We start from the raw sequence: 27,374 nt of genomic DNA on the forward strand, positions 1-27,374 counted from the left end.
ATTTACTGTAATACTGGAGTTCCACAAATTTGATAAACTTGTAAGAAACATATTTAAAACAGAATGGTTGACATCAGTGCAGCAGAATCTAAGACCTTTGCTAAGCTTTGCTCTCTACTACAATTGAAGCCCCCAAAACACTAGATATGTCATCTGGAGGAGCTGTGAAAAAGCAGGTTGACCATGATTACAAACTCCACAGTATAAGCAAGATGATGAAATAATCTGAACTGAAGTTTCCCTTAAAATTATGTCATCTGGAGGCATTTTCAGCTAGAAGTCGAGGGATATTTTAAGAAGGGAAGTTAAAGGGAAGTTTAACAGCATTTATTTACATCTATCAATCAAACTAGAACCAAAAGAAACAAGTTTAAAATCAGTGAAAGTATCAAATGAAGCAAACGACTAATTGTAAACAAGTGTAATAAAGTGTAAATAAAGTTGTAGTTAAACTTAACTTCCCTCAATAAAACGCAAAATTGCTCCCAGCAGGATCCATGGATGTGTTTGTGGGCATGACATGGTATCATACAAAAAGCTAAAGCCTGTGTGTCATTGTGTTTCTTTATGTAAGCACACAATGCTCATTACTCATTACAACATGGCTAAACGCTGCCAGTAAAAAATTTGCTTTTCCTAAGTGATTTCCTCTAGACTTAATGGCAGGATGCAGACATGGTCAGATCTAACAAGAATGTCAGGCCTTAAGACAACCGAGATAACTGGGTCAATTTTCAAACAAAAGGTCATGCAGATCCCCCTGATGAATGTCTTGCATAAGATGTGCACTTTTGTTCCTCACGGGCTGATTTAGTGAGGTTTAGGACTGGGAGGTTTGGAGTCACTTGAAATGGTGTGGTTAATGGCTTGGTAGCTGTTTCCAAATTTAGCCACAAATCATTTTAAATATGAAGGCCCCAAGGTCAGGAAATATTTTTTTATATTGTGATGGCCGAGCTAGCAGCTAGCGGCCCATCACAAAAAGTTGATGATAATTAAGCAGTAGTGAAATTGTGGTTTGTCCAGGCACACCATGTCTTCAAGTCTACTGTAATTTGTGTTCATTATGTGCATATAAAAATGGCTAAGGTCAAAAGAAAAAGTTAGGTTACGTTGTTGATAATCTGTTTGAGTACTTGCATGTAATAAAATGTACTGTTTGTGGTTCTGGATAAAAAACAAATATAAAAGTACAGCTCATGAATTACATGTCCCCAACAGTTTTATGAATGGGAAAAGCAGAAATCCGAGAACATATTCAAGATAAAAAGCTGCTTTTTCCCTGCAGAATGCCTTAATAATCTCCTCATATTATTCTCTTTCAGTCCCAACATAGAAACCTATTATGAGTTAGGAATGATTAATATCTAGGCATCAGCTGAGACCATAACATCCATCATGTGATATTTCAGACACGTCTAATTGCCCACTGTCTGTAAGCTCAACTCGTCCTCCCAACAGCAAATGTGTAGCTGCTAGACACAGCAGCTCAGGTGACATTTAAATTTCTCAGCATGCCAAAGTCGGCTACGACAAAGACAAAGAGTTGTTGTCCGCACTTCCCATAAAATTTCTTAATAAGTTATGGGGATGACTTTAGAAGGAGCAATAGATCTCAAATTGTCTTCTCTACATTGGTGATTTATTGCTTACCTAATCCTTCCAGCACTAAACCTATATCTCATTTCTAATGCTTTGATTATCAAAGGGCAAAAGCTCTCAAGAATACGATTTTTTTTGAAAGCTTAAGCCCCTATGCATGACTGTTTTTAGTTATACAATTTTTACTGTTCTACTTTTCTCTACTATTCTATTCTACACTCAGGAATCCAGCATCTAATTTGAAAGGAAGGTGTTTTCTTGCCAGCCTGGGCTTTTCTTTGAGCTTGTTCTGTGGATTATATGTTTGACATAACAGGACAGCTCCCCACTAATCCAGGACAAAACAAACCACCCTACAGCTGAAGGTCGGATTCAAGCTCTGAAGTTCAGAACAACTACAGTAGGCACGAGCAGCCACATGTGTTTGTCAGAACATGTTACATGTTACAACATACATCACGTGCCATGAAAATGTAAAATGTTGTTATATAATCACTTAGTACTCAGTATCACTCAGTATCAACACTGTTGATGAAGGAAGATTATCTCTGATGAACTGCTACACAAATCTGCATTATTATAATGGCTCATTGAAAAATAAAAAAATATTTTACACCTGTTATTACAAGAAAAGCGTGACCTTTTCTCAGGTTAAATTGTGGTGAACAAAAAATGTCACTAGATGGTGCCAGAAGGCTTTAAACCCACCTGTGTAGAGTTTCTAAACCCTCCAAATGGGACAAAATTAAACTGGTTGTATACTTGATATTACATGTGCATACAGTATATGAATTTATGCATCCCTTAAAAATAATTCAAGAATTGGCACTTTGAAAATGACAAAAGATGGGAGAGAGAGAAAAATGGGAAGATTTATTCAAGGAGATGGATTCAATTATAAAGGAATCTGTAATCCAAATTCAGGTTGTCTGACTTGGATAACCTCTTCTGGGGGATTTTATGTTCCCAGGATGACAACAGTTGAAAGCTTTACTCATTGATTTTTCATTTTTCTGCCATGTGAGTTTTACAGACACTTGTAATTGTTAGTTGAGTAAAAAATCAGCCTGATTTCTGTGCAGGGCTGATTTGTGTTTTGCAGAAGGGTGAGTTATGAGCCTGCGAAATTTAAATGAATGTGTGGTATACTGTACATAGAATATATCATTTTGCTATATGGCTGCATATTGCGGCCACTTTCGTTTTTTTTGATAAATTTCTTTCTCAAATTGGTTCTTGTTATAACAAGACATTTTCCATGTTATGATGACATAGAGTATTTCATATTATGACATACCAACCTATTGTTTTATTATGTGACACTATGATATTGGTATATCAATATATCACAGGCATAACACTCATAAGTGAGACAATGTAGCTTAGAGTAGTTACAGACCTTAAACATGAGATGGCAGTGTGACGGTATATGGCCTGGTACCATCAGTGCACTGAATGGTAAGAAGTCAGGGCCTATGAATAATTCTCACAGATAACAAGTACACATAAATACACATACAATAATTCCCCAGAAATGTTTAGAAAAAACAATAGCAATGCACAGCCTTAATACGCATTTCAGTAAAAGTGTGCGTTATACTAGGTTGTTAAAATTAGTTTGCAAAAGCTAATTGTATCAGAATAATTTGATGACTTGCAATACTTAAAATATATTGTACGTCGTAACATGCTTTTAGTTGTAAAAGCAAAAAAAGTTGTAATAATCGCACACAATAACATGAAAGGTCCTCATAAAAATGATTAAAATATCTGTATTTGTGTCACTTCAGCCTAAGCCTTGGATCAAGGCTACCCAACCTTCAGTGTTCAAACCCATGAAGACCTCTGGTCCAGCTCCACCCACCTACTTACCTGCACTGAATATTCCCATTACAATGGAAGTATTTTCTCAGTAGTATTCATACACGCCAATCACTTACCCTTTTGCCATATTGTTCCCTGTGTGGTTTCTTCCTCTCTCTCAGAGATCAATTACCTTGCCTGCCCTTTTTTAACCCCTGTTTTGTTTTTCTCAGGTTTTTGACTAAAATATGTTTGTTTGTCTTGACCTGTGCCAAGCTTTTTACCATGAATTCTCCTATCTCTGCATTTACCAATTTACTGGAAACCATTACCACTAAAAGTGTTAAACTGTATATATGTAGAATCTCCTTACTGTGCTGGTGACCTCCATTGCTTTGTTATGATGTATGGGTGAGAGTTAGCGTACAGCTGCCAAAGGCTTATATAAGCACTTTTTTGGAGTTGGTGATTGGTGGCAATAATAAATCTGCTTTTGTCCTATGCCTTAATCAGAAATCAAAGAACCAAAGCTCAAAAAATCACCATGAAATTCAGATAAATCTGCCAGCTTTAGTAAACTTTGCATTTAGCACAATGTGTTAAGCTAGAAGACAAAGCAATAGTAATTAAGGGGGTTGGGGATAAATAGTTGACCAACTGCTTGCTTCTATAATTACAATAATCATACACTTAAAAGAAAAAGAATATTTATCCCTTACACATTTGGTCAAATCAAGTAAACAGAATTTCTTTTGAATATGTTATAGTGATATGATGAATTAGAAAAGAAAATCCTGTTTACTTATGTTAAATGATTTATTCTTGTTCATTGAATCACTACAAATTATGTTTACGTGATTTGATCAAATGCAAAATTGATGAACCGTCCTATCTTTTGAGAGTATGGTTGAATATTTGTTACCTACTGTACAGTGTTTTTCTCTTGCATTGTATTACAGTTGAGATTGCACTACATAACGGAAGTGAAATTACTTCTAAGTAACTTAGACAAGTCGGTGTATTGGTGAATGTGTTAATTTTTCTTTGTATGTGTATCTGCAGGTTGTACTTCCCCGGAAAGCACTTACTCAGACAGTAGACGACAATTGGATTGCAATCAAGAATCTGTTTGGATGCATTCGCAGACAACTCATCCAGTGGGGGTTTTTAAATCCCATTATCACCACTAAAACCTCAAACCGACTTCCCTTCCCATTTTCAGGTTCAATCATGACACAACTGACGATACAACGATGACAGAGCAAATGCGGAGGAGGAAAGAGGAGGCGTGGGGGAATGGTTGAGTGATATTAAGAGGAAACTACAAAGCGGGAGAAAAGAGAAATGATGAGAGATTAGATGATTAACATCAAGAACAATTGAGAGACCATCCTACTGCAGCTGTGCTCCCATGGTGTACTGCCAAAGTAGCTCACTTCAGTGTCTAAGAGTTGGAAACCAAATTGGATAAGGAGCTGAATAGAATAGCACTACAGTTATGGAAAATATTGCTGCACAGTCATAGGAGAGTGGTGCTTATTATATAAGTCCAGAGGTGCAGCAGGTCAGTTAGGTTTTTTTTTTTTGTAGCTGTATTATATGCAGAGTAACTTAAAGCTATGCTGTGTGTTGGATTAAAGCTACAATATTGCTATAATGCTATTAGTGCTATTTCACTGAGTCTGACTTTCACTGACTTCAAGGCAGCACCTCGCCGAAGTAAAATAAGTTTTAGGGCATATTTCTGCTAAACAAATAAAAAAAATACATACATACATAACAATGACAATTATTTAAACTCTGAGTAAATTCTCTGTTGTACACTATTTAAAGGACCAATGTTCACACATAATTTTGCTTGGGTTGTAAAATAATTTTACATAATGATATAGTGATTTGTGTTTGAAGCATACAGTCTTCTTTCATAAACCTGATGAAGAAAAATCCATTGTATGACAGCCAGGAATTCTACAAGTTACTGTATTAAGATATAAACCAGATCACTATTCTTCCTCTTCTCCCAGTATTTCAGTTCCTACATCTCTTCCCTCTTTGCCTCAGCTTTCTTTGATTTCAAATCGACGTAATTCTTTTGTTTTGCAAGACAAAAACAACATTCTTTCTAATTGAACAAGGCAGCAGTACAATGCACAAAGCCTGGCAGTATTGTGTTTTCCCAAGGCACATGAAAAGAGGAAGAAGGCCATTTACCGAGCGATTCATCAGCCTATTTCCAGTTCTGTGAACCACTTATCCTTGTGGTTAAGGGTACTGTCGCTCACAAAACCATGATATGAAAATATTTACCACAATGACATAAATTGGGATAAATTCTTCTAAATTGTTTCCTCTTTCTGTATAAAATGTGTCTCTCTTATCTGGAGACACACGTTATCTGGAAGTACAAAATGCATGTGAACAGGTGTACTGTATGTTGCCTCAATATATTACAGGAAATTTTCCTGGAGCCTGAAAGAACTACCCCTATAATCACCAAAGAACACACGATTAAAATTAGACCATATGGTTTTAAGTAACAGGAGTAGAAAATAAGAAAAGCAGAGACAGAGAGAGAGCTACAATATAGTGGAGACAAAATGAAAAGTGTGAAGTTAGAGAGAGACATGGGTACTGTAATAGGGGAGAAGGGAAAGAAAGAGGAAGATGAAATGATAGAAATGAAGACACTGGAGTCTAAATGGAAAGATATAATTAAAAAGGCACAGGACAAGCTAAGAAACAATGAGACAGATGAGGAAAAAATAGAATAAAATGCAGGCAAGGCCTTGTTACACCTTTATGTTTTTGGTTTGTCTGTCCGTCCTATTCTCATGACTGCAATATTTCAGAATGTCTTGGGAGAAAGTCTGCCCAAGCGCCCACTTGAACTCAAGGATGGACAGTATACATTATGTGGAAAGACGTGTAAAGATCCGCCACATGTTACAGTATATACAGTATATATTTTTTTGTTGCACCTATGTGTGCACATAATTTAAAACTTTGTTGATTGCTAACTTGAAGATAACGCTGTCACATCACTAGAGAAGCATCTGTTCAAACCAAACTGAACGAACATGTTGTAACCAGGCAGTTTCTGAAGAAATTGGGCAATTTGGCTGTTTCACAAATTACTGTGTATTATTGTTATAATGTTATGCACGTGGCTCCAATTTCAGATAAACCCTCAATGCTGTTCTCACTGGTTAAACTCAGAGTTGCAAAAATAAATATGAACGGTCCACATGCATGGATCTGACAAAAAAAATCCTGACTTGAGAATTAAAGGCTTGTAATGAACCTGAATGAAGACACCATCGTAACTTATTACCTGTTTTGGACCTTTGACTTTTTAGGTTTCTCTGTTCTAGGATTAATGGTTGCATATAGGAACAATGTTTGCAAACAGGAAATAACTTAAACAAAATTGTGTTAACTAAAAAACAAAATAATGTGACTACCCGAGCTCTTTACAAAGTGCTGACACATGTTCACTATGGCCACAGTTGATGGTGATGTGCTATCATAGGATAGGTGGAAAACACAATCCAGTCTAATATTGTGACAACACCGCCAACATTTAGAGAGTTGCACTCAGCGATCACATTAAAATTACCAGAAGGCTGTGTCATAATAAAAGTACGAGAGAGATATAAAAACTTCAAACACAATATACTTTCCTACATTTTAGCTGCTCAGTCCTTGCATAAAGTGGACACGCTTGTTGACTTGTTGGATTTGGCATTAATGTGTGAAGAAAAATGCTGGTAGTAAGGGTTTCTGAGGGGACACCTCTCAGTTTACTTCTAGTTCTCACCTATGGTTTAGGAGTAATATGTGAAAAGACAAAAAACAGTAACCCTATCGGATTAGGGCTGTGGGATATTAACTTTCAGTACATTCACTACATTTAGTCAGTATACATTGCAAACTGTAATAAATAATTGGCCTTCCTAATTGTTATTTTATTTAAATTATTGGAAAATATGCTTTATCATAAGAAGCTTTAAGTTTACCTCAGTCAGCATTGTTCCAAGTGCAGAAAGAAACCAACCTGCATACAGTAACAATGCTGTCTTTGTAATTCCTTCAGCACAGCAGTATGGGCATGCCAGACAATGGTTTAAGCTTTATAATAATAATAATAATAATAATACATTTTATTTAAAATCACCTTTCAGGTCACTCAAGGTCACTGTACAAAGAGGCAAAAATCAATATCAAAGTATGAAGAGTGGACCGTTCACAGAGCCTTGTGGCACACCGCTAGTTACAGGATAAGGCTGTGAATAAAACCTTTTTACGTGTACAAAATGGGTACGATAATAGAGGTATGAAGTAAACCAGGTGAGAGGATTGCCATTAACGCCATTAGCTGCCAATAAGATGTTATGCAAAACATTGTCAAAAGCTGAGTTCAAATCAAGCAGGACCAAGATAGTTAACAGTCCATCATCAGCAGCCATTAACAGATCATTAATGACCTTAACCAAGGCTGTTTCAGTACTGTGTTTGGGACAAAACCCAGACTGAAATGATTCAAACAGGTTTTCGTCATTAATTTTAGCATAAACCTGTGCTGCAACTACCTTTTCCAAAATTCTTTATATAAATGGCAGTTGAGAAATTGGATGCAAGTTGAGGGATGAGGGAATAAGTCCAGTGAACAAAGAAGAGTCATTAGCCAGGGCAATATAGTAGAGGTGCGCACACTTTAACAAGATAAATTAGCAAAGGATCAAGCAGACAAACTCTTTTTTTGAAATGTGACTGTAAATGTCTGATTTAGTGGGGAGCTTGAAGGTAGCTAACTGCTCATGTTCTTTGAACATTTTGAAACTGAAACATGTCATAAATGCCTCACAGTGAGCAGTACAATACAAGTGGAAGTGAATCAGGAGGATAAAAATCTTCTTGACAGTAGAGAAAATAATTTATTGTTGCCTTTGCCAGTTTTAATTAAGTTGTTATAATACATCGATCAGGCTGGATTTGCTCCAGATACTTTTCCTTGTGTACCATGAGTCCAGTTTTTTTGTAGAGATGTTCCAGGCCACAGCCTATAGATTTAAGATTGCCTAGTTCAAGAGTAAACCAGGGAGCAGAGTGCGTGAAGGTAACAGTCCAGGTTTTGTGATGGGCCACAGTCTCCAAAACATTATGTAGTTCAGAATTGAAGTGAAGAACCAGATCATCAGCAGTTGTCAAATGGCCACAGCAGAGGAGGCTATTGAAAGCAGTGGTCAAAGAAGAGGGGTTGACATTTTTTATATTGTGAAAGGACAGGGTGAATTGTTGAACGAATTTGCATATTGGTAAGTTAACACTGAAAGACATTAACTTATGGTCAGATATGGGTAGCTCAGTAGCAGAGCAATTAACTGGAAAAACACCAGAACAGTAAATGAAGACAATAGTGTGACCTTTAGAGTGGGTTGGGAAATCCGCATATTGCTGCAGACCAAAACTGTCAAGGCAAGACATAAAGTCCCCTGTATACAATGTTTCTAGTATTATTAATGTGAAGGTTAAAATCATAACATTAGGGGATAAGGTACACAAAGAAGTAAAAAAATCAGAGAATTCAGCCAAAAAGACAGACCTATATTTTTGTGGCCGACAGATAACAGTCAGTATTGTCGGGACTGAAGCATTAATTTGTAGGGCGGTGGACTCAAATGAGGCATAAGTTGACATAGTCACTGGAATTGTCTTATAAGTCACTCTTTGAAGAATTGCGAGGCCTCCTCCCCTTTCTGGAAGTCCAGGGTTGTGAGATGTAAACAAACCTCGGTGGACGCGCTTGATTTGGATCTGGAAAGTTGTTGTGCTTTTGCCAAGTCTCGACCAAACCAATGAAGTTGAGGTTGTGATCAGCCACGAGATCATAAATCATAGAGCTTTTGTTGGAGAGTGAGCGGACATTGAATTGAACTCGTGTCAGATCAGATCATAATGGGTCCATTATTCTGTTGTGCATTTCACTATTCACTTTGTTACTGATATGCTGTTTCCCGGGCCCAGTCATGACATTTGTCATATATCCCACCTTTTTGGTTTCGGTGTGTATTCGCCTAGTTTACATAAGCATGATGCACTTGAGAAGTTGGTCTGTAATTAAAGTATACGAGACCCGTGTCGTGTAATCTTTTGCAATATGCTGACTATCTACAGGGTTTCCCCTCTAATTTCTGTGTATATAGCGTTTCAAAGAGACTCTTCTTGCTCGTCTGGCAGGAATTTTACCTTGCATCCAACAGTAGGATTAAGACAAAGATGTAGTAAATAGTTTAGATTAAGGTTTTATTGCGGGTTTGGAAGTAGGGCTATAATCTCCTAAAAATACTACATTTGCACAGCATTTCTCTTTGCTGTTTTGCCTGTTTTTGTATATATTTCTCATTGAGTCATTAAAGTACTTCCTTCTTTCTCTGTCTTCCTCTCTCTTCTGTTATTTAGAACCCACAACATTTTTTTGTAATTTACCTGTTTGTCTCTGTTATCATTTTGGTCCCTGATTATAGATGTCTCAACTCCATTTTACAGTTTTAACTTTCACATCCTATTTTATTGTTGTTGGTGTTGAATGAACAAAGCTGGTGTTACATTTCCTCCGTTCAGGCCCATACAGATGCTTAGAAATCCTCCAGTAAGACTGTAAATAATGCAAATTACAGTGGATCAAGTGGAAAATATCTGAGTTCTGCTTTACTGGCTCACTTCCTTTCCTCCCCCCATCCTACTCCTCCCTAACTCATTTGAACTTTTCAGTCTCACCTCGCGTGACCTTTCCCCTTCTCACTTTCACCTCATTTCTATATCCTTCCTGTCACTCCCTATGTCATTCTCATCTACACAACAACAGTAACTGTGGTAAGCTCTATACCAAAAAAATGAGTCGGTCTTTAATTACTATGCCAACTCCAGACAATAATAGACTTTGTACTAAATGCAAAATGAAAAGATATAATGTAAAAACATGAAAAGAAAATCTTTCCACATGATGTTCTGCTTACTTTCTGTGCTTTTGTCATTCTCCCTGCAAAAATCCAAACATGAGCCTTCCAGCTGGGTGTGTTGCGTGTAAAGGAAAGTTAATTGGCTTTGAGTGGCTTAACAACTCTTCTGGCTAATGGTGTCCATTTACAGCCAAGTGAACCAAATCCCATAAACGAGTGAATTGAGGTACTGCTGCGACCGCACCCTGAGCCAGTCAACTTGAATTGGACTCACCTGAGAGGCTGGATTTATTCCGGCTTGATTCACTCAGATTTACTGGTTTGACTAAATGACTGACTCATCATCACGAACATGGGTTAAACGGCTTCCTTTAATAATGGACTGCACCAGAAGTGAATTGATGTGTGGTCACCGAAGGGGAAAATTGTTTGAACCCTGAGAACGCTGTTTGATGTCCAGTATGGGATCTGGAGTGCTACCTGGTTTCATGCTGTTTCCTGTTTTGTAACAGGTTCCTTTGGCTGGTTATTTAGGACATCACCACTATGCTTAGGCTCTGTACTGTACAATATGTACTTTACTAAAGCAGTACTTTGTGCTTGATTTACTGTACAATACATACAGGGCATCAGACATGGTTTCTCGTGGACCCTAAATTAGTGGATGAAAACATAGGCTGGTGTATTTTCTCTTCTATTGCATGATTGACTGGAAATGATAAGAAATCTGTTGGGATGTGCCCTTTCTGTTCATCGATGCTCTCGCAGTGCCTGTGTCACATTAGCACTTGGGAGCGAGGGGCTGCTATAATAACAACAGCAGTGAACTCCCTTGGCACATAGAATAGCTGACTCCATGTGCAGAGAGGAGCATTGGATGCAACCAGACACTTCATGAGTCGTTGACATAAACACACAGTCCACCACCATATGTGTTACTGGACAGCTGTGATTCCTTGTCGACTCTGCAGTAGGTTAGCCCATTCAGTCGGATGGCCTTGTTCAGAATGTTTCAATAAATAAATTGAATAAAAACATGCTGCAGTTTTTCATTTTATGCAGTGTGGTCTGTAAAGTCAAATTTTGTGAAGAAAGCATATGTTTGCCAACATAATTTACGAGAGAGCAAGTCTACATGGGTTTACCTTTAGCCTGGCCTGAATACTTCCATGAGTGCTTTTTGGGTTTTCTGCCCCAGCACAACCTGTAATACACGTAGAGGACTGTATATGTTTGGTGGCAGAGTGTGCTGTTAGGGAGCATGTGCTGCCACATTTTCTTCGGCCAAAGGCATGGGTGGAGCTATAAATCTTAATTCCCCTGAAAACCCAAAGCCCAAAGGTTTCAGGGTCCCTGTCCAGTTCTGGGCCTCTTGATTTAGTCAGACTATTTGCACATTAAAGGTTTTTCACAAACCCCAAACTGAAACATAATTCCCCATAAATCTGCCAGATAAACTGAGACTGTAGGTTGCTGCTGAGTAGAGTTCTTGTAAATATGACCACAGTAAGTCACCTCCTCATCCTTTTTAGTGGCATGTATGTGAGGCTCTGTGTGTGTGGGTTTGTGGTGGCCAGAGGAAGTTGAGTGGCACACTGGTTTCCTTCCCCCACCTCTATACAAGCAGGGAGACCATTTGTTAACTGTCGATTGGTTAGCCTCTGTCCCCACTCTAACCCCAAACAACATCTGCACGTCTGTAGCAGCTCTGAGAAGGTAAACCGCAATGCTGCACCTTCACCATCTGCAGGCTAGAATATTTTATGCCATTTGGTGGTTTCTTTGATCCAGAGTGCTTTCTCAATGCTGAGTTAACCTTGTCCACAGGCAAACCTACAGTTTCTGGATGTGGAAACTGAGATGAAGCATCACGGTGAATCGTGATTCACATCCGTTTTTAGTAAAAAGCCTTCATAGTCAGCCTGTGGATGTCTTTTAGGCATTGTGCTCCCTACCAAACACATGTACTTCACATGTATCGTTGGTTTAAACCAAATGATGTCACTGAACAGCTAAATGAATATAACACTGACTCCATGGATGTTTCTTGTTTTCTGTGTTAGGCAACTGTTTATAGACCTCAATTTCTGCTAAAGGCATTAACATCCCTTTGTACACTTGACTAGACAAACTTACCTTTTGCTGGACTGTCATTGATTTTATTGTGTGCTCTAAAAAGATTGTTTAATTTGCTGTATACAGTAAAAGTAAATAGAAACTACTGCAATGATACTAACTGTAGTATTTTGTGTACACCATATAAAAGTGATAATGCACTTAACCACATCTGTAACAGATTTTTAACACTATGTTTTAAAAATAAATTCTCATGTTCCTGGTGAATTTTGGTAATCCCCTGACTCTTCCCCTGGTGCCACCAGTGTTAACATTTTTGTCTTTTAGTGAACTTTTCATGCTCCAGTGCTAACAGGATAAGCAGTTCAGATGCATAGATGAACAATTTCTTTCAAATACTGGATATACTGTAATTTGGTAGAGGTATAGAAATGCACATGTCCATATGATTTTGTACTTTTAGTCCAGTGCAAAGTTTTATTTTTTGAAATGGCTTAGAGGATGCTAATTCCACATAAATACGTAAAAACACTTCATAATCATGTTTTATGTTTATAAATAGGTAAATTCACCAACCCATTCAACATGCAACATTTTGATTTCTTATTTCATGCTAAGTTTGAAATAACAACTTGCGCTGTTTATATTAAATATAGGATGTGGAAGAGGACTGATGTGCAACAGGAGTCAGAGGTCATGCGCAGTTTAGCTATTGGGTGGTCTGACAGGACATGGACTCTAAATGACTCAATAGGAGCCCATCCTTGGGGAAACGTCAACCAATCAGTTTAAGTTCAAACACATGCAACTGAGAGATCATGAATTAATAACTTGGCTATGCATGTGTATATGTTCATAGTGATTTTATCTTGATATGAAAGGTAAATCAGTTAAAACAACTGATGTGTAATTTGGTTACAATCTGTATAATCTACACATTGGCTTACACTTTTATGAAGAAAAGTTGTTGATCATTTAAACGAGAATATGGCAATACATATGAATATATTCACTTAAAAGTAATGTTAAACCATTTAAAAGCCTGGCAAATTCAATGTTTTTTCACTTGTGAATTGGATCATCTTAGATCCACCTTTTGATCTAGCACGTTGAAATCCCCATAAGTGCTCATTATACCCATGTGGCTAGGGAATATGTAACCATTTACAAACCCTAACCCCTGTGGACTGACTAACTGTGGGGGCTTTGTTCAGTCCGAGTGTGTGTGCTTATAACTTAAAACAGACGAGGGGCGGCGGGGGTTGGGGACTCTGCCTTTGGGGGTAACCTACTATGGGGAAAGGCAGCAGCAGGAGGTTAGATACACACACACACATGCACACACACACACGCACACACACACACACACACACACACAGACAGACACACACACACAGACACACGCGTACTTCTGAATGGACACAGATACATGTGCAGCCAGGCACGTACTTTTTTTTTCTCTCTCTTACGCACACAGGCAGCAAGATCAGAAAGGCTACTGGAGGTAACTGTGTCAGAGATGCATAGTGTGGGAAGCAGAGCGATGGGGGAAGCAGGGGCATTGAAGAAAGGGGGCAGAGAAAGAGGAAGCTGGAGCTAGAGGGGGTTGCATGTTAATTGGACACAAATGGACAGGAGATGAACTGAAGTGGTTTGCTATGTGTGTTGCTGTGAACACTCATTCTCTCACACACACGTTACTTCATATTGCTACTTTTCTGTGTTTTTCTATATAATTCTCTATAATCAGTTTTTGCATTATATCCTTTCCTCTGTCCTTGTCCTATCATCCTTCTGTAAATCTACTAGCCACTTAGAGAGAAGGCTAAGGGCTATGACACAACAGTGACACATTATTGCCCTATACAGCTGATATGAAGAGTGTACTGCATTACTAAACATTATCATTATCATGCAGTTTTTTGTCCACCGGACCAATATTTCAAGGTTTCCTTTTTAGGTCTTTTTAGTCTCCACTTCCTCGCTCTTTAGCCTCTAAATACTCAGTTTTACATAGTCAGCTACTCACTGAAGCCTTGATCTACTCCATGACAGAGTTTGACATGGACACCTGCGCACAAGCATGTAGACATTGGTCATGCATGTGATTCTATAAGGTGGAAATACCATCAAGGTAATTTTCAATATCATTTACAACCTCAGACATATTTAAAACATCTATAATTTAAATCACCCACTACAATAATTAAATTCATCTTTATTTTAACCTTGGACTGAGGATACAATTTTAAATAGTTCTCTGACACTTTATAAAAATGGTTTTAAATCAAACCCTTTATTTCATCCTCTAGGGCCTAAAGTGCCCAATTTATAAATCCCAAATGCCTTTCTTTTCAAAACTAAAAGTTCTCTTTTTGAAAACACTTTCTCAATTCCCACATATTTTAGGGAAGGCACTGGATGATCCATTTCCACAAAATGTGCTGCAACAAGATCAATGTCCTTTTTTATAATTGCAGATGATTTAAATATGTCTGAGGTTGTCAGAGTAAATGATATTGAAGATTAACTCAGAGCTCTTTCCAGAATTTAGAAATGAGATACTCATACTTCTTAATTTGTGAGTTTGTGATTGTTTTTAGACAAAACATTTATTGTGATTTTGTTTTTTGAGAAAACATTTAGTGTGATTTTTGCATTTGCAAAAATGTATATTTAATATGTGACAAACGTTTTAAGAGAGGAAATATTCTACTGTACATATAAGGAATTTGGAAGAAGCTGGAAAAAATCTTAGGATACAACCCTGATGAAGGCCTGTTGGTGTTCAAACAGGCTACACTTATCAGCTACAACATTACCTTGGACTGAATGTTTAAGTATAAAAAGATTATATAGTTTTAAAAAGTTTTATAAACCAATAAGTGCAAATGTATCATTATGTGTCAGCTCATAAAGTGGTTATAATCAGCTCCACCTTTCCCAACAGTGACCTTTGACTCTTATTTTTTTATTGATTAATATACATGTTTTGCCATAATTAACATAATCATAATTAGTTAAGATACATTATCTCCTTGGTCCAGTACTTTTAGCTTTGTACTTCAGGTAAAATTTAGATAATGTGCTAAATACTTTTACTTGAGTAAAAGATTTGAAATGGTAGTTGAGTATTGACTTTGTTTACTTCTACCACTTGTGTACATGGTGTATTACATGTTGCGATGTGTAGAGCTGTGTAGCTGCAGACTGCTCAGAGTGGTCACATGCTGACCCTTGTCCTCCATGACATTATTAGGACCACCAGTGTTCATCGTGGGTAGGAGCAGACTGAATGCATAAAAGAGAAAGACAGTCATGATTACTGTACATGGTTTTGCGTAAATACTAATAATTAGTATGATTTAAAATACATTGTTTTGTTGGTGGAGTAGTTTTTAACTTTAAGTAAAATGTAGTGGAATTGTTCTAGGCCAAAACTTTGTGTAGACTTTGAGTATTTCTACCACCTGCACCCAGGGTATCATATTTTGACATCTGGTTTTCCAGTTATAAAACTGGAACTTAAATAGGATTTTCTAATAAGCTCTGGCTGTCAACAAAGTTTTCGCTGACTCTTTAGTACATTTAAGCTTTATTCAGCATATGCAAGTTAACACTATCTTATAATTAATCAAAAATATCACCATCAGTCTGAAAATAAAACATATGTGAGACTGTTTACATGCATATTGAAGTACAACACATGAAGTAAAACATGCAACACGATAAGAATGTGAGTAATTGTGTTGATCTAATTAGTTGCTGGCCTGCTGTTTCTGAGCCAATCAGGACACAGAGCACCATGGGGTCATTAGAGATGAACCAAAGGCCAAATACTAATTAGCCTGATAGCTTTAGCAGGCTCTGTGTGATGAGGAAGAACAGGTAGAAATACAAAACAGCAGACACACTTCCTCCTGCACAGACACAGACACAGTAAGGGTGCACACGCAGTATTATCCATCTGTTAATGTTTGATTTAAACGGAACTAATCAAACAGAACATCTCTACAAAATCTCCCACTATGGTTGGGTGAAAAATGTCAAAATTGTAGAAAAGAAATAGATCTCTTACTGAATATGTGTGTGAGTGTGGAAGCAGTTACCCTAATATTTACCAGGAAATGAAATGACTACCCATGCCAAGTTATTCAATTTCATGTATCAGGTGATATCCATGATAAGTATTTAGGGCGGCAAGGTGGAACACTGGTTAGCATTCTTGCCTCACAGCAAGAAGGTCCTGAGTTTGAACCCACTGGCTGTCTGGGCCCTTTTCTGTGCAGAGTTTGCATATTTATTGCAGTCGTTTTTTTAAAGTAAGCTTAAACCTGGTTTCCGTTATCGGGCAGGGGATTTGGAAAACATGATTTCCTAGACAGCTTTCTCCTGGGGATTGCAGATTTCTCTACCATGCAGATGCATTCCTAATCAGCTTTTACAAGAGCACATGTTCATGTCTGTCTTTCTCTTTTCTGCTTTCAGTCTGCATAAGTTTTATTCTTATAAGGAAATTCTGGTTTAAAAAAAATCACACCACTTTAAAACTTTACTTTACTCAATTAAAAGTACTAAGCAGATTATCTAAGTATTACTTAAAGTAAGAAAAAAAATGCATTTAAAATAATACTAAGTATATTAAAGTACAGTAAAAAAAGGGTCCCTGTTATTAAAGGTGGAGCTGATTTTTGCCATTTTATGTGCTGACAAGTGGTTAAGACATAACGACACATCAGCATTTCTTAGTTAATGGTATTTTTATTTTAAAAAAACATATTCATCCATCTAACCTTCCGTCTATAATATTAACTGCTTATACTGTTCAGGGCCACAGGGAGCTGGAGCCTATCCTAGCTGTCATTGGATGAGAAGTAGGGTACACCCTGGAAAGGTTGCCAGTCTCTGGTCCAATGCAGACAGACAATCATTCACACTCATATTCATTACGGTCGTGGAGTAGTTAGTGCTGCTGCCTCACAGCTAGAGGTTTGCAGGTTTGCAAGTTCTCCCCCCGTGCATGTGTATTCTTCCTGTGGGTACTCTGGTTTTCTACCACAGTCCAAAGACATGATTGTTAGGTTAATTGGTGACTCCAAATTGTCTGTAGATTGCCCTGAGATAGACTGGTGACCTGTCCAGGCTGTACCCCAGCTCTTGCTCTATAAAAGCTGGGATAGGCTCCAGCATTTACGGACACTAGATGGATAGAAATCAACCTAAAAATCTTGTCTTTGGACTGTGGGAGGAGCCAGAGTATCCAGAGAAAACCCACAAGCAACATGCAAATACCACATAGAAAGATAACAGGTGATGTTAACCACCAGCAAATAACCGAAAATAACTTTTTTTAACCTGGTTACTTCAGAGCATGTAAAAACAGTCAACAAAGTACATAAACTCCACTTACTGTATGTCAAAATTAGAGATGGTAGTTACTGATTCAATAAGTTGATTTTGTGCAATTTTAGTTAAGGCTGTTCGAACTATCTCACCATTTAGACTGATGTCTCTTGTTGTCCAGTAGTCTCTCCACGGCAGAGATTGCAGTTGTATATTTTAAGTTTTGCTTTGTAGTTACTGCTAATTCTGAAGGGCAATTTCAATGTATTCTACCAGGGCAGAGCAGTCCATAAAGTAAACATGCCAAAATTTCAGTTTCATCTTATCTCTTTTCTGATAAGCACACTTAACTGACCACACAGAGGCGAACTGGCCTTGTTCCCAGAGGATTAAACATGTGGTATACATTCCTTACCTAAGCTCTGAGATAAGACATTATTGTATTATTGTACATTATTGTAAAGGTGATAACAGAAATGGTCACCATGGTTCATTGCACTCTTAGCTCTTGCTATTAAGCGCGTAAAATTAAATCAAATCCTAAAGAATCTTTGGGTTTCTATGTTTTCCGGCTGCTAACCACCTGAATGCTGAAGTCACAAGTCTCTGGCATATAAATAAAAAATATATATATAATCAGTTAGACAGGGAAGCCAAATAAGATTTTGAGTGAAAGAAGAACCTCTTCTGGGAAAATGTCTTGAAAGCTTAAAGTGCTTTATTAGTGATTGATTACTACTGAAAACAAAACATATGTACTTTTGTGTGCCTGTGTTTGAAAGTGAGTGTGTGTGTCTGTGTATCATATTGGGACAGTTGATGTTGCAATACTTCTGCCTTATAATGAGCTAATAAATTTGTCCAGCAAATGGACACACAGACATTTACAGTAAAAGCATCAGTCAAGGTTTTGTACTAGCTGCACATTTATAGGCCATTAACTGCAGGAACCCCAGAGAGCAAAAGTTGTTAATTCAATGCAGAGATGATCAGAAGAGTTAGAAATTATACACAGTATTTAGAAATGTTTTGACTTGCGAGAAAAGTTCCTTGATCTCAGCATTATGCATTTGTGGGATCTTATTTTAAGCGTAAACATTAGGCTGGATTGGACGACCATTTACTCTGCACTTGTGTGCGTTACTTGGCTACAATGTCCCTCTGAGTTCAATGAGGCCTCTTCGCCTCTACAGGGGGATTATTAGTGACAGTGCCATGCTTTTTCAAGTTCAGCATTTTGTGAAGCAAAATATATCCCTTGGTAATGTTGCTTTGGTGGTCAAAAATGCATAGCAATGGGTGTTGGATTAATGAAATCCTTCTCCAACACAGCTAGCAAATTAAAATCCTCAGTTATTTTTGTCAACTGAGAAAACCATCACTGTGCACATTTGTGTCATGTGTAACTTATCATGTCACTCTCATCACTGTTTTTATCAGCGCTAACCCTCACATGCAATATTAATGATGGCTGGACACCACTAAGACCATATTACCACTTATAAATAATTGGCTTCTCTACTTCTATGTCTCATTTTTAATCTTTCCTTCATTGTGTCCTTTGATGTGTAAGGATCCGCGTCTGGCTCATTTCCCCAGTGTCTTTAAGAAAATAGCCGGGACACTTAAGCCAATTACACGCTTCTTAACTTTGAAACAGAGATGCTGTACATGGAGGAAATGTAATAAATCATACTCAACATTCTCAATCTCTGGCTACAAAATACTTATAATTGAATCACAGGGACATTGTACATTACCATTCATTTGAATATTGATAATCTGCTATGATAGATCTTGACTCCAATCTTTCAGAACCTGCAAACATGCTCACTTTAAAGACTGATCAACCATGTGCAACCAAACACCAAAAAGTACAGTCTGCAACCCTTTTGCATTAAGAACCGTGACCTATACACATCTGCATATATAACAGTTCTGTTAAAAAGTAAGTCATGAATAACATTGTTACACAGCTAAGGGCATTGAACAGTGTCCATTCTGGTCAGTCTATGTACAGCTGAATGCAAAACTTTGCATCCCCCTTCATGAAATGTTGTTTAATACTTTGTTTTAATACACCTGTCTTTGGTTTTATAACCTCCTATAAGATAATATGAGAGGGAAATATTGAGTATGAGAGTATGCTGTTGATACCATTCGCGAATAATTATGAAGAAATATGTCTTACTGCTTTGCGACAGCTAGGCGCATTTGTGATTACTGATGTAGAGCTTTCAGAACTTTGTCAGGAAACAGGTTACGTGGGGGAATGATGACTCACAAAATACAGGACCCACAGGTGTATTATTAACCCACTTTTCATTGGCGTAATTGTTCCAAGCTGACCAGATTGCTTGGTGTATACTGCATATATACATATATATACATAATTTTATCCGACTCTGAGGTATCCAGAAAGAGGGGCAGCATGGTGGTGGAGTAGTTTGTACTGCTGACCCATGAGCTAGAGGCTCCCAGTGCACTCCACCTGCCAGCTGTGGCCTTTCTGTGTTGAGTTTGCATGCTCTCCTTGTGCTTGTGTAGGTTTCCTGTGGGTACTCCTGTTTCCCCCCACCAGTCCAAAGACATGTATGTTTGGTTTACTGATGACTCTAAATTGCCTGTAGGTGTGAATATGAGTGTGGTTTTTCTTATCTGTGTATGTCTCACTGTGTTTGCCCTGACATAGTCTGGAGACCTGTGTCCCCTGCTCTATAACAACTGGGACAGGCTCCGGTGCCCCCCTACCCCTAAACAGGATAAGTAGTTACACATAATGCTGTTTTTCTGACCCGTATTAATTTAGTTGGTCTCAGCAAACTGCTTTGAAGCTGTCCCTGGAGATCTACCCACTTGCAAAGTGCAGCCCCAATTAGTTTATTATAGCTTTCTTTTTATACATTTTTTGAACATTTTTGTTACTTCTCATGATAAAGGGACATTTGTACTAGCTGAATGTGCCTTAGATATTATGTTGAGAGAAAATAATTAATGGTTTTACTCTTTTTGCCATTTCAAAGCAAAGGAATGCAAACTTTTTAACTCAACTGTCACCCCAAGAGGTCAGTAAACCAGGTGTCATGAATCATTATGGTGTATTCACCTGAAGTGCTGAAAATGTTAAAATATTAAAAATATTCTACTAATATTACACAAATCCACTTTGTGGTATGGTCTCACTTTATTTTCAACTTTTCACTTTAACATTTTAGTTTGGTCATAATCCTTTTTCTCAAATGTGTTTCAACGGCTTATATACAACACTAATATCTTGTCACTAATACCCCCCCCCCCCACCACACACACACAAAAAAAAAAAAAAAAAACACAATAGAGTTTCAGTACAATGTGTCAGAGTGCATATTGTGTTTAAACATGTACTGTACTTAAATGTGCTGACTTTGCTAGATGCTCAGTACATCAAACATCTTCCCATGAAGGGTGATGAGAGATGTTGTGGATGTTAATGAGCAAAGGCACCAAACCCAGTGTAGTGGTGAGACAGTGATGCACAATTTAAGACAGATGCTATTGTGTTAGAGCCTTTTGGACATGGTTGCCACTGACAGCACATTTAGTTTACTTAGAGCATCAGAAAGGAATAAGAAATTCGATGTATTTGAGCAGTAATGCTTTTTTGGCACACCTTTGGCAATTTCGTGCATAATCACTTGTGGTCATATGTAGAATGGAGTTTACATCATGGTCCAGTTGTCCTTAAAGTTACAATTTACAATATCAGTCCTCCCACCATCCTGCCCCCCTTCCCTCAGAGTAGGTTGGTCAAGGATCCTCAGTTTCAGACATGAATAGACTCTCCAGACAACTGTTGGTTTTGTTGAGTCTGTCAGCTGCAGCTAGGTAGTTACCAGAGCTAATGTAACGGCAGCCAGAGTGTGGGGTGTTGCCTGTGCCCCACTACCTAAACCAAATATTACTCAAATCACCAGCCTCGTATCCGACACCCAACAAACTACAAACGTATTATGTTACACACTGCCAAGTGGTTTCAGGTACTTTCTACCTAAAAATATTGAAACTAGATATTTTTGAAAACTGAAAACACACTGGAGATGGATTGTTACAGTGACAGTGATCAGCAAACATTGTTTGCTACCTCTCCCTTTTTAGACACTCTTTTGGTCTCTGCTGGGATGACCGAGGCTCCAGGTTAATGGAAGGCACTGATACCGGTTCTTTCTCTTCCTGTTAGTGTCAAGGTCACCGCAGGAGATGGCAGCAGAAGAGTCATCCCAGCCCCTCAATCTCTTATTCCATTGCCATCATCTCTTTAAACTCTGCTCTTGAAAAGCACACTGACTATTCCTCAGTGTCACTGTAAGAGAAGATGTTGGATAGTTTATCCTTTCTTGACCCCCTTCTACATGCTGGCACAAGACCTTCAGTTACATTACCACTGTCAAGATTTTCGTGAACATCAGCATTGTTGTAATCTTAACCATAACTGTGCTCCCGTTCTTCATTACAAAAGCACCTAAATAAAGTGAAGCCTTCATCCTGCAGTCTAATATTTATAATGAAAGGAAGCCAGACGACCATTCAGTGCCAAGTCGGTTATATTGAGTAATAGAGTGGATGCTTTTAATATGTTTTCACTTATAGCTCCTTTATTTGTTAAATTATAATCTAGAGAAGTCGATCAATCATAAAAATAACATAATCAATCCTAAAATAACATCACATTAGTATATACTGTTTTTATTAGTACATACTGTTTTCCTTAAGTAGCTCTAGGGCATATTAAAACATGCTTTTGTTGTGACAACTAGTCAGACCCTAAATCTCTGTGTCAAATGAGGAGCCATGCTATTTTCCTGATTCACACCAGTGTGAGGTTTGTTTCTGTTGTACATTTATACATAAATATGCATTCATATTTTTAACACATTACAATTATTTTTAGGTCTTTTAGACAGCAATCTGATTGTCGAGCTAGCAAACAACAGGTTTATAAAGAGGTTTAAAAAAATAGCAAATACACAAAACAGACTACCTAAAAATGTATTAGCACAGTGTGGCTATATGTTGCCACAGCCAAGCAATCACTCAACAAAAGAGCCACTGCACTTATTGTTCTTATTTTTATTATTATTATTTATTTATTTCCTATGTAACAAATTTTTAAAAGTATAGTGTCCTCGTATAGAAAACATGCTGTGCTAACTGCTATGGATTGGGGGTGCCGTCTTATGAGGTATGTCTTTTTCACTTGTCCTCCCCAATACATTCATGTGGCAGTGTCATGCCACATTATGCATAAAACTGGCCCAGATACAACAAACAAACAAATACAAGCAAAATTGAGTAACAAAATTCTCACAAACATATGATCAACATATGATTAATTCAGTTTAATTAAGTAGACAACAGACAAAGACATAAAATAAAATCAGTTGATGTGTTATATGTTTGTTTTGTGTACTATATTATTATAACAAACTATTATAACTAAACCCTTTGTGTAGAAAAATGTGCATTCAAGTTCTCTGCGGGTTCACGAGTATATGGGAATAATTCTGAATCTTTCATTCTTCCATCCATCCATCCATCCATCCATCCATTATCTTAGCCACTTATCCTGAAACCTATTAAAGCTATCATTGGACCAGAGGAGGGGTACACCCTGGACAGTTCCCCAGTCTATCTCAGGGCCAACATAGAGAGACATACAAAAAAAGACAACCATTCACACTCACATTGTCATCTATGAGCAATTTAGTCATTAATTAACCTAACATCCATGTCTGTGGAGTATGAGAGAAAACCTGATAAACCCATGCAAGCATAAAGAGAACATGCAAGCTCTACACAGAGGCCAATGAATTTAAATTGGAGACCTTCTAACTGCCCATTTATTCAAATGAATAAAGCATCATCCTGATCTGTGTGAACGTTTTATCTTCTGGACAATTTGCCCTTTATTTCTTTACATTTCAATAATTGTGTTTGTGTTTGTGTGATGTGGACCATTAAATATCTATTTAATTGGGTAGTAGCCTAGAAATGATGGGAGGCATAATGTGAGGGATTAGAGACAAAGTCTCTGCATCTCCAGCCCATAATTGATGCTATACTGTATTAAACTCAGCTACTGTCTAACCACACTGCAGTCAGAGGGAACTGTGATTTAAAAGATTTTTTTGTCTTAACTGCTGAGTCATCTACATGAGTTTATATCAAAATACGACAAATGAAAATATTGTAGAATTCCTGTGGTTCTTTGTATTTTTAAAAAAAATAAGTCTACACCAAGATTATTTTTTGCTTTTGCTTTTTTATTTATTTGGTTAGTGGAATATCAAAGTTGGATTAAGAGCCACAACTTTGCAGAGGTCAGCGATCATATACACAATTGTCTTATTGTGTCATCTGTACACACCCACACAGAAAGGATATGGCTGTATGAAATCAGTATATGAATTACGAAATGCAGACTTGCAGTGCACACAAACACAGAATAAAGGAAACACACGCGTACATTGTATTCCAGAGGACGTGTCATTATATTTTTGAATTACATCCCAAACCAATCATCATTAATGCAATTATTATCTCACGTTTATAGAGTAGGTTTAATTTCACCACATGTTTAGAATAAAACATGCTCACATATGAAGTTACTCAAGTACGCACTTTTTTCTCCTGGCAGCTCCTCTAAATGTGTATTTAGGCCATGCTGGACGGCTCTGTTGGGATTGCCTAATGGTGATGAACTTGTGCAATCACACACAAGATCTTCACAGGACTTCAACAATACAAGGACTCATACTGTAATTATACTTTAAATCTAGTTCCATAGAGTGTAATGGGCTGAGGAAGCTGCGACCACACTGTGTACACAACCAACTCAGAGAGGGTTTGGGGGTGGTTGTGAACACTTAATGAGTGTGAGGCAAACGTGAGTGACTAGGAAGTAAAAAGGGGGTTGGGGAAATGTGTGTGTGTGTGTATGAAAGAGACTTTAATGGCTACAATAACAGAGTTAAAGGCGGTGATACCTCGTCACTCAGCCAAATGAGGCCAAGATGATTTCACATGATGAACTAAAGTAGTCACGTAGTTAGTTAAAGTACCTGCAAACATACACATAAAATTGGTAAAACGTCACGATAGAGACTGTCATCTGTACATGCACCAGTTACTTTAAGTACAGCTACTGCATTACATTATTCAACTTCATAAGTGTGTAGGCTCTTTTTAAGATTTTTACATAGAGACCTATAATGACTTAAGTCACAGCTACAGTAGATTAGCTTATCGTTTTTTTTTGGCCATGTGAGGGCAGCAGAACAGTATAAAAACAGATCACCTGACAATATTTTTCAAAATTGCTTCAAATATTTTTTGTAGCTTGATCACATTTCACATAATTGATGCTCGTTTGTTCCACTGATTATTAAAAAATTAATTATTGCAGCTCTAAGTCAAATTTCTCACTTTTAGTAAACAATCAATGAAGTTCTCTTTGTATATTTATTTTCCCTTAATTACGTTTTCACAAAAACAAAGTCTCACAAGATTTATTTCCGTTTGGATAAGATGGGTTGGTGTGGAAATATAAGACCTCTATTAAAAGTGACAGCAAAGCCGAGCTGGGTAAATCTCAGTTAAATTGATTATGACACACCCTTCTTAGCGACAAATGGAACCTCCACACTGTCAGCCAGGGTGAATGTTTATACCAGAAGTGTAACTTTACTGCTCCTTTCTCGCCTTGTCTCTCTGCTCCTCCCTGGTAATTCAATCAGAGAATAAAATGTTGCAACATCAGCTCTGGATTTGGACAGAATTCCCTCTATCACTATGGAGATGGTTGCTTTGTAAACAAAGAAAGAGAAAGTTGGCATCTAAAATGTCACACGAGACCACAGCCACCTAATTTGCTGAAACTGGAAAAGGAGAATGAGTTTTGCAACACTAATAACTGTATATATATCTCAAAGACATTGGAACTGTCCACAGTGCTCTCTTCTTCAAATAAAGTCTTCATGTGGACAACTAATATGTATGTTTGTTGTGATGTGTACAGTTTCCGCTAGAGTAACTAAGTACAATTTTAATGCTGGAATTAAGTGGTAAATGTTACTGTTTCTGATCATTTCTGCTTCATAAACATTGAAATGCTACAATATCAGGTTCGGTCATATCTGAGAATATATATACTGATAGACAAAAGGACTGGGTCCAGTGTAGAGCTGGTGCCGTACATACTCCGAGATGGAAAAGTTGTATTCCATTTAAATTAGCCAGTGGGGATGTTCCCCAAACAACAACGTTGGTCATTTGTTTCAAAAGTGCAGAACAATCAAGGTTTATCTTTTCTCAAGTGACTTCTTAAGGATGTTTAAATACTGTGTCTTTTCTCTTAGTAGCAGATTTGCCTGTATTTGTGACAACCAAGATTATTATTTATTACTTTAATGCATTTTTTACACTTTAAACGTTGCCTATTTATTGAAAGAGAAACCGTTAACTTTGATAGAGAGCTGCTACACCAGCCACAACAGAGGAAACTCTTGAATTTAAACTGTTTTTCTTTGAACCCAACCCAACTTTTTTTTGTCTAAACCTGACCAAACCTTTACTATGGCATTGTTACTCCATAAAAGAGTTACATATGTAATGGGTAATATATCAGTAGACTGCAAATGTACTGCATTCTTCTCTGTTGAAAGTTCTCACAGGCAGTAAAAGAGATTAATTTTGTTCTGCAAATGACTTGTGACTCTTGTCACGTAGGGCTCCAAAATTTTAGGGATCTTCATTACAGAAACCAGCAAACTAACGTAAATGGTGTGTTTGTGGACATTCCTTCAGGAAGCTTACTATAAATCAGCTTCGTGTGGCCTTTATTCTGATGAAGCTAAGGGCACTTTCTTATTTATTCCCTGCTTCCAAAAGTTCCACATGCTACTACCTCCATCTCCAGAGATGCACACACCAAAAAAACAAAAACACAATGTACACACCCACAACAATATAGAGAAGGCTCACATGATGAATGTGAGACAAGTGTTGTGTGTAGCAGTAGGCTGCAGGCCAGCTCCACACACAGCTTCGTATACAGTGACAGTTTTCTGGAACAGTCGATCTTCAGGTCACACTGGATCAACTTGTGATTTATAGTAAACTGCACTGTACAAAGTTATGTTAACATCATTTGTCACAGAGATTTCATGTTAAACTGTAATCACACAACATTTACTGTCATATGTTTTATATCACATATGGTGTGGAATATAATGTGGACAATATGTTTAATGTGAAAATACCTTTTAGGACTGTAGTACAGAAGAAGTGGCTGTGTACATGTTTGTCAGGTATATTATAGTATAGTATCAGTGTCTGGTAAATGTGTTTTTGCATACTGTAGTTCCAGTTGCACTCCAAATTTGTAGCGTACAGAACTAACTATCTACCTAACATTAAAGGCAATACTCCTGTCAATGCTTGTCTGTTGTTGATAGTGGTGCAAAACTCTCAAAATGCTCAATTACTCCTTCGAATGTGCACTAATAGATAATGTGTTTAAAAAGATCAAAAACAACATAACAGCAGGTAGAACTC

Source organism: Channa argus, chromosome 7, assembly GCF_033026475.1.
Source record: "Channa argus isolate prfri chromosome 7, Channa argus male v1.0, whole genome shotgun sequence".
Taxonomy (NCBI): Eukaryota; Metazoa; Chordata; class Actinopteri; order Anabantiformes; family Channidae; genus Channa; species Channa argus.